Source organism: Monodon monoceros, unplaced genomic scaffold (assembly GCF_005190385.1).
Source record: "Monodon monoceros isolate NGI ecotype Baffin Bay Population unplaced genomic scaffold, NGI_Narwhal_1 Super_Scaffold_1, whole genome shotgun sequence".
Lineage (NCBI taxonomy): Eukaryota > Metazoa > Chordata > Mammalia > Artiodactyla > Monodontidae > Monodon > Monodon monoceros.
The window spans coordinates 67,133,892-67,141,262 of record NW_021703765.1 but is presented as its reverse complement, the minus strand read 5'-3'; the positions used below and the strand labels follow the sequence as shown (position 1 = coordinate 67,141,262).

Here is a 7,371-nt window from a genome sequence, read left to right as displayed (position 1 = left end):
CTTCTTTTTCATTTAACAATGTATCTGGAAAATTGTTATACCTCAGTCCATATAGAGGTCCTGTGTTCACATTTATTTATTTAATTTTGAGGAAGTAATATATCCACTGTTAAAATATATAATAAAATATATTAAACGTATTTATGTGTAAAATATATAAATATATTTGAAGGAAGACAGTGAGAAATCTCCCTCCCATGTCTATGCAACCCCTCCCCCACGAATAACTATGATTCTTAGTTTTTTATATCTTTCCATATATATATATCCAGAGTATATTTATATTCTTACTTTACCCCTCTTTTTTACTCAAGAGTGATACACTATATATGTGTATTTTGGAGATATTTCCATTTTAGTACATAAACAGTTTCCTCATTCTTTCCTTTCTTTTTTTTTTAAACAACTGCATATAGCACAGCATTCCACAGTATGGATAAATCAAAATGTGTTCATTCTTTTAGAAACTATTATTTTAATTCACTAAATAAGTGATACAGCGTAGGTATAAAACTCAAGGTGCAGAGGGGTAGCCAGTGAAAAATCAGTTTCTCCCACTTCTGTCTCCAGATTACTCAGTTCCTCCATCTGGAAACAAACACCATTCCCAGGGTCACACTATCCTTCTTGAGTTGGGCTGTGTAATACGTGGTGTACACACACACATGCATACATACACACTTACACTTTTCCCTTCTTTTTCAGCCTCAACCAATGAGGCAGAGATTAGCCTGCACAAATACCTCTGTTCTCAGGTGTGGACGGATTGGGACGTGTCATCACTGAGTTCAATGCCAAGGGCATTGCCAATTTTGATGGATGTTTCCAAGTTTCGTTCCTAGGAGGCGCCATATACATCTCTACGTGGATCCTTCAATGCCCAGGGTCTGGGCTGGCTCTGAAGGGATGGGAAGCCAAGGGGAAGTCTGCCTCCTCTTCTTTGCTCAGCCTTACCCTCTGTGTCCCTCCTTCCAAACTTTCCCCCAGCTCCGGCTTCACGGTCAACCTTTTCTGGGCAGTGTGCTTGCTCCTGTATCCCCAACAAACTGAAGCTCCATTCACGGGTCTTTCGTATCACCAAGTCCATATGTCCCAAAGGGTCTTCTCTGCAGGTGAATAGGTGGAAGGGAACCATTTTACTCCTCCAGTCAAATACATAGTTTCACCAATTCGGGGTGAAACTACGTTAAAGCGGGTCTCTTTACTGCAGGACTTTTCAGTGCCTCTAGTATGCTAACATACACTGGGATCTCTAAGAGGTCTTAGAGTCTGTAGACTGCTTTGACTACACAATTTCAGACATGCCAATATGGTTTCACTGCTTTATTGTCATGAAGGGGAGTCTGAAGCCCAGAGAGGGACTGCTACTTGTCCAGTGTCACACATCGATGGTGGAGATCTGAATTTCTAGCCTTCCCGTGTCCGTGACAGCAATGTAGTGAGTCCTCAGTGCCTTCTCCCTGCACCAGCAGCTCTAAACGTGGAGCATCAAGGTGTCCTGGTGACCTTCAGGGACACCAAGACGTGTAGATTCACTAAATTTTGTTTTCTGGGCCACGCCACGTGGCTTGTAGGATCTCAGTTCCCCGACCAGGGGTCGAACCTGGGCTACGGCAGTGACAGCGCTGAATCCTAACCACTAGGCCACGAGGGAACCCCCTAGATTCATTAAATTTAAAATAACTGCATAGGATCCTTCAAAAGTGTTAAGATCACAAAAACAAGGGAAGGTGAGAAACTGTCACAGACTGGAGGAGAGTTAGGAGACATGACCACTAAATGCAACATGCTTTCTTGGGGTGGATCTGCTTTAGTGAAAAACCAGGTGAAATCCAAATAAAATCTGTAGTATAATTAATAGTATGGCACCAACGTCAGGTTCTTAGTTTTGATCAGTGTACCATGGTCATATACGATATTAACACTGGGGGGTGCTGGGTGAAGGATACACCAGAACGCTCTGGGTTTTTTTGTTTTTTCTTTTTGCGGTATGCGGGCCTCTCACTGTTGTGGCCTCTCCCGTTGCAGAGCGCAGGCTCAGTGGCCATGGCTCACGGACCCAGCTGTTCTGCGGCATGTGGGATCCTCCCGAACCGGGGCACGAACCCGTGTCCCCTGCATCGGCAGGCAGACTCTCAACCACTGCACCACCAGGGAAGCCCCAGAACACTCTGTTTTATCTTTGCAGCTCTTCTATAAACCTAAAATGATTTCTGAAAAGGAAGCTTCACGGCCTGCAGAGTGTGGGTGGCTGCTGCGTTCCCGGGGACCGTTGTCCGCGATACAGCAGTACAGCCATGGCAGAGCTGCAGCCCACGTCCAGCAGACTCACCGACGAGGCCGCCCTTGTCTGCTGCACCTACCCGGACCCCAGCACCAAGGATCTTCTCTTGCAGCAGACCATGCTGCGAATTAAGGATCCTAAGTAGTCACTGGATTTTTATCCTAGAATTCTTGGAATGACACTACTCCAAAAATTAGATTTTCCCACTATGAAATTTTCACTCTGTTTCTTGGCTTATGAGAATAAAAATGACATCCCAAAAGATAAAGATAAAAGACTAGCATGGGCCATTCTCCAGAAAAGCTATGCTTGAACTGACACACAACTGGGGCACTGAAGAGGATGAGATGCAGAGTTACCACAGTGGCGATTCAGACCCTCGGGGATTTGGTCACATTGGAATTGCTGTACCTGATGTTCACAGTGCTTGTATAAGATGTGAAGAACTGGGAGTCAAATTTGTGAAGAAACCTGATGATGGTAAAATGAAAGGCCTGGCATTTATCAAGATCCTGATGGCTACTGGATTGAAATTTTGAATCCTAACAAAATGATAATTTTATTTAGTTCTGTGAGAATGCTGCTTTGAGATTTCAGTGAAGACATTGTGGAAGGTGAAAAAGGAAACAATGTGATTCAAGATATTCAGTTAAGGGCTTCCCTGGTGGTGCAGTGGTTGAGAGTCCACCTGCCGATGCAGGGGACGCGGGTTCGTGCCCCGGTCTGGGAAGATCCCACATGCCGCGGAGCGGCTGGGCCCGTGAGCCATGGCTGCTGAGCCTGCGCGTCCGGAGCCTGTGCTCTGCAACGGGAGAGGCCACAACAGTGAGAGGCCCGCGTACTGCAAAAAAAAAAATAAATAAAATAAAATAAAAGATATTCAGTTAACAGAAACATCTAGGACTGATGGATTATTGTCTCAATTCAAATTATTCTTAAGTCCATTTCCCTTTCCTATTTCAGCTATGTTTTTCACCTAACTGTTCAGCCATTCTAGTTTTAAAGTAGTGGTTTGTCTTATGTCCTTGAATGTAGTTGTATAACTTTTTTTTTTTTTTTTTTTTTTGCGGTACGCGGGCCTCTCACTGTTATGGCCTCTCCCGTCGCGGAGCACAGGCTCTGGACGCGCAGGCTCAGCGGCCATAGCCCACGGGCCCAGCCGCTCTGCGGCATGTGGGATCCTCCCGGACCGGGGCACGAACCCGCGTCCCCTGCATCGGCAGGCGGACTCTCAACCACTGCGCCACCAGGGAAGCCCTAACTTTACTTTTTTTAGGCAATAATTAGAACAGTTCCTTTCAGGGGCTGCATTTGCCTTCTATCTCCTGAAGAGATACAAGTCTACAAGTCTGCCTTTGAATCATCATTTTCAAAAAAAAAAAAAAAAAAACCAACACTTAATATGTTTTTGTTGTGGTTACCTTCTGGGGTTTCAGTTCCTCAGAAGTAACTTTTCAGAATGGGAAGTAAAGAACCCCGAACGAAAGTGAAGCTTCATGTATATTTCCAAAAAAATAAATAAACAAACAAATAAAATTATTTCAAAATAAAAAGCTAAAAATGCATATATTAGTTATGCCAAATCAAACTCCATCCTGCACTGGATTCAGCCATAGAAAAACAGAGGCAAGCCCAAAATCTATGTTAGAATGCTGTAGGAAAATATCTTCGGGAAATATACCCAAGCATGCTGATCATCTTGGTTACTTGTGAGCAGGGCCCCGGGTGGCTACTGTAAAAGGAGGGAGACTTTTCACAGTTGATTCTTTAATACCTTTTGGATTTTGAACTATGTACCTGTATCCTCTTTCAACAATTAAATCTTAAAAATAATTGAAGAGAGAAATTGGAAAAACATTACTTCGGACTTCTGGGGGCAAACAGAACGAATGAGATAGTAACAATACTGCTCATTGCTGTTAGTGTTTATTGGAGGTCCTGTGATGTGCTTGGTGCTGTGGTGAGCACGGAACAGGGAAGAACTCATTGAATCCCCTCAACAATGCAAGACCCCCGTTTTATAGAAGAGCAACCATTTGTTCAAGCTGTCATGTAGAAAGTGACAGAGCTGGAATTTGAGGTCAAGTCTGCCTCATTCCATCACCTGAGCTTTTAATCATTCTTTCTACTACTGTGGGATAAATATGCATGCAGGAGGCTATGGGAGCAAACAAGATGAGGCATGCAGACGTCCATGCAGCGTCCATGCAGACGCTGTTGGAGTCCAGCCCATAGTCCCTTGCCCTGCATTTCTTTCCCTGGGGTGGGGAGATGCTCTCTCTGACCATTGGACCTGCGCTACCCATGCTCTGGTCAGCTAAAAGAGCTGGTGAATTACGCCCCAACCAATGACTAATAGAAGCTGGTGTATAGATAACCTAGCTCCCTCCCCTCTGGGTGACACCCTGTGTCATTTGAGTGACAGGATTGAGCCCTGTTGCCCGCGGTGGTAACCTGCTTGATAACATATCCCTTCCCTGTCTCACTTCTCTTCTCTCCTGCCAAATAAATCACCTGTGTGCAAATATTCATCTCTGGGTCTGCTTCTGGGAGCTTCCAGGCCAAGAAGAGCCCCTACTCTAGTCTGGAGGAGGTAGAGAAGACTGCCAAAATAAGTGAATTTTATTTATCTTTACATCCTTAAAAATGAGATGTATTTTACATTTAGTGAAATCTTGGTCTTTAAGCATATAGTTAGATCAATTTGATGGAGGCGTACACTTGTGTAACCCACATACCCATCGAGAGAGAGCATGTCCGCCACCCCAGAAAACTCCCTTGTGCCTGTCTCGGGCAATCCCTCCATCCCCAGAAGCAACCCCTTATCTGATTTCTGTCACTATAGGTTAGTTTCTTCTATTCTAGCACCTGTAAATGGAATCATACGGTAAGTGCCCTTTCGCATTTGGCTTCCCTCACTCAGCAGAATGCTTCTGAGATGTATCCATGCTGTAGCATGTGTCAATAGCTCATTTCGTTTCTATTGCAGTAGAATATGAATATCTCATAGTATGTTTATTTATTCTCCTGTGGATGGACAGGTACCTGAGGTATTTCCGGGTTTTGCCTATCATGAATACAAGCTGCTATGAACGTTCTCGCGCAAGACTTTTTTGAGAATCTATGTTTTCATTTCTTTTAGATAAATTTCTTGGAGTGGGATTAATTGGTCACATGGCAAGTATATATTTAACTTTTTAAGAAATTGCTCAATGGTTTCCAAGTGACTATAGCATTTTTTATTCCCAACCATAATAAATGAGCACTCCAGTTCCTCCACATCCCTGCCAACACTTGATGTCATTGGGCTTTTTCATGTTATCCATTTAGCTGGGCCTGTAAGGGCAAACTGGACTTCGGAGGATGGGGGAACACAGGCCCCCAGAGTGTCAGGCATTACCCAAACAGCATTACAGTTGCCAAATATGGGTGATTTCTTTGACAGTTTCAGCAAGCAGTGAAGTCCTCCTGTAGAGAGCCAACTCTGAACACCTCTCCTCTTTTTCCCACTCTGTGCTTGCAGCAGACAGCATGCCTCTCAGGCTCAGACCAGGAAGTCTAGTTCTGAACTCTGTCTCTCGGGTGTGAGCAAGTAAAACAAAATTTTTTGTTTGGCTTTAAACATTTTTTTCTTTCTGAGTCTGTTGGACCAAGGGAATCAGATTATTTACAGAGTACAGGCGATTTTATGAGAAGTTTAAAAGCAAATTCATCTGTGCTAAGCTACAATCTGGTGATGGGGTCAAAGCTCTGCAGTCACACATCCACTGAGCGCAGAAGGAGACGTTAGCACCAACAGTGACAGATCTTAAATCCTGATCTTCCAGCTTTTTGAAAGCTCATTCCCCTGCTTGAAAAGTTTTATTGGCTCTCATCACCAGAAGACTAAAATACACACTCCACAAACCCTTGGGTGGAGAGTACTCTCCACCTACTTCCTCTCTGTTCCGGTTCTACTGACTCCCTTGGGTGTCTCAAATACGCCAAACTCACTCCTGCCCAGGGCCTTTGCATGTGATATCTCCTCTGCCTAGAATGCTCTGCTTCCTGCTCTTAACGGCTGGACTTCTTAACCCTGGGTCTCAGCTCTTCAGCATTTTTGCCACCTTTTCAAGAGATTACTTTCCCTAATCACCAAATCAAAGTCGTTTCTTTACAGAACTAGATCCCTCATCTTTCTGTTGGAGAAAAAGAATCTATGGGAGTCACAGACCTTTCCCTCCATCCACCTGGAGGGAGAAGAGAGAAACACCAATGACCCACCTCTGGTTTGTCTTTCTGTCGGGAACACAGAGATGTGCGTTGCAACATCATTCCAAGGGCAGTCCACCATCAGGTATAAGATCATCAATCCAAATGCCATGGTTTTCTTGGGAAGTTATTTTTACAGGATGTGGCAACCATTTCTAAAGTCTTAAGAATTTTTCAAGACCCTTTTGCTCTCTGTGTACTTTCAAGACAAGTTGTTAATAGTTATAAATGTTAACTTGTACGAGCCTCCACGTGGCACTGAATAATGAGATCGTGTGTTCCTAAGATGGTCCTCAATTTCACATCTTCTCAAATCTGGCTCTCTGAACTTTGTTTTCTAATGCAGGAAGAGATCTGTGCCTTGGTCATTGCAGGGGAGAAGAGCCTTTTCTTTCATCTCCTTCTGGGAGGACTTAGTAGGAACATGCATGTGCGTGCAATAACTGGATGGATGCACAGTGGTGAAAGCTAAGCTGAAATGTCTGATAAATTGGTTGGAGGCCCAAGGGCACAGGGGGCCTGCAGCTGTGTGTGGGTAACTGTCCCCAATGGACCAAGAACCTGCCCTTCCGGGTACTTCCCCGCTTGGTGCAGACACCACAGTGGCCAAGTGCAGACTGAGGTCACTTTCCTGGGCAGAATAGGGGAGCAGGGAGGCATTGACAGTGGGCAGAGGGAGGTCAAGGGGCAGAAGGGCTCTGGGGAGGAGGATTCAGCCTCAGCTCAGACCCCTGTCTATTGTCCCAACCATGAGAGATGACCGTTGTCACCATGAGTCACAAGATCTATGATGTAGCCGTCTGGGCCCTTGATGGAAACTCTGCAGGAGTTCCCAG

At 44.7% G+C, this 7,371-nt stretch overlaps 1 pseudogene; it reads left to right on the top strand.

The window, feature by feature from the left end:
- Positions 1 to 2,297: 2,297 nt before the first annotated feature.
- Positions 2,298 to 2,873, top strand: LOC114892967 (annotated as a pseudogene).
- The last annotated feature ends 4,498 nt before the right edge of the window (positions 2,874 to 7,371 follow it).